This window comes from Dinoponera quadriceps, unplaced genomic scaffold (genome assembly GCF_001313825.1).
Source record: "Dinoponera quadriceps isolate SergipeBrazil2010 unplaced genomic scaffold, ASM131382v1 scaffold1257, whole genome shotgun sequence".
NCBI lineage: Eukaryota > Metazoa > Arthropoda > Insecta > Hymenoptera > Formicidae > Dinoponera > Dinoponera quadriceps.
This window is the reverse complement of record NW_014555340.1, coordinates 22,958-24,635: the sequence shown is the minus strand read 5'-3', so window position 1 is coordinate 24,635 and position 1,678 is coordinate 22,958. Positions and strand designations below refer to the sequence as shown.

Sequence of the window (1,678 nt, the reverse complement as noted above, 5' to 3'; positions counted from 1 at the left end):
ATTTAGATATTTTATTTGTCAGCATTGTGAAAAACAATATTTCATTATTAAATAAATCCATTCAAACTTATTTTCTATTTGGTATTATTGAATATTATTATATTATTAAAAATTATTAGTAATATTAATGTATAATATTTTTGCACACTTAAAAAATTTGTCTATGCTGAAAGAAAAAATTGATAATGATTAATATTAACAAAATTATAATTATTTTTGTCAGCCATACCTCTTGTTACTCTAACAAAAAAAATAGTAGTTGCAATACACGATTATTATTGATAATATTACGGTAAAGCTATTACAGAAGCAACTATAATAAGATTATCTAATTATAAATCTTTCATTATGTGTTGATAGTTAGAGACACCAAATAGGTCGAGAATAAACATATCTCTCTATCTATTTCTATTTAACTAAAAATTAATATACGAAATATTAATATAATATTCTGTTTCAATAAATTAACTATTAGCTTAAATGATATTGCTACTGAATAACGATTTATTCCAATTACGTGCTCTACTGGAAATCATATTGACTCAACAGAATTTCTTTTCCTTATATTTATCCATCCAACTTTTTCCTCTCTTACAGAAATTCGACTGTATCGTTTGGACCAAGGACAATCTGAATAATCGATTTTGAACAATGAGGAAACCACATATGCTCTGAAGATAACGAACCACATACGTTGAATGTGGAACAGAACCGCGGACTTATACCGTTTGCGGCTTATCAACAGCTTTCTGCACTTGTACGCTTGTTAGGTACGGACATGTAAGATCGAGAATTCAAAGAATCGCGAAACGATATAAGCCAACGTTAAAATATTTAATGTTGCGTCGGGATAAAATTTGAAAGTGTACTATGTTTCGCGTTGTGCCTTTGTAGGAAGTCGTGACTGTTGGCATAACGATGGCTATGGATAAAGAGGATATCCTTATCACGGCGTATAGGTGTCACGGTTTTACCGTGGTGTTTGATATACTTGCTCGCACGATTTTCGCAGGACTTATGTGTCACAAAACCGGTTCTTCCAAAGCAAGGGTGGCTCCATGTATATGTATGCGCCACGCTTTTACGGCTACGACGGCATCGTTGATGGACATGTAGATCACTCAATCACTTGCATGACCGGATATGTTAGAACTTTGAACAAATTTTCGCGACATTAGAATCGATTGGTACTGGCATCGCGTTAGCACACAAATACAACAGCAGAGGTGCCGTGTCCTTCATGTTGTACGGAGATAGCGAGGCATTGCAGGATCAGCTCTTCAAGGCATGGGAAAATTGTGGAATCTGCCAGTGGTTTACATATACGGGAATAACAAATACGGTATGGGTACAGCCGTGCAAAAGCATTTTGCCAACAGGTAGCTCTATACACGTGGAAACCTCATAGCAAAAATAAAAGTAAAATATCGCCTTTGAAACAACCTCCCCCGTTGAAACACCTCCCAATATCTATCCGCTCTGTCCATGCCAACTTTCTCTCCCTCCCTCTTTCCTTTCCCTATATGTCTTCCACACATGCTCCCATGTCTTTTACTCATTCCCACATATCCTACATACTCTTTCCTCTTTTTTCTCCCAATATCTTCCGTTTTTCATCTCATTTCCCATCCTAAACCTCAATACTTTTTGCACCTATTTTTCCCCCATCTATTTTCCA

The 1,678-nt window shown here is 35.4% G+C and overlaps 1 pseudogene; it reads left to right on the top strand.

Annotated features, from left to right (window-relative positions):
• The first annotated feature begins 597 nt into the window (after positions 1–597).
• Positions 598–1,419, top strand: LOC106743850 (annotated as a pseudogene).
• Positions 1,420–1,678: the final 259 nt, after the last annotated feature.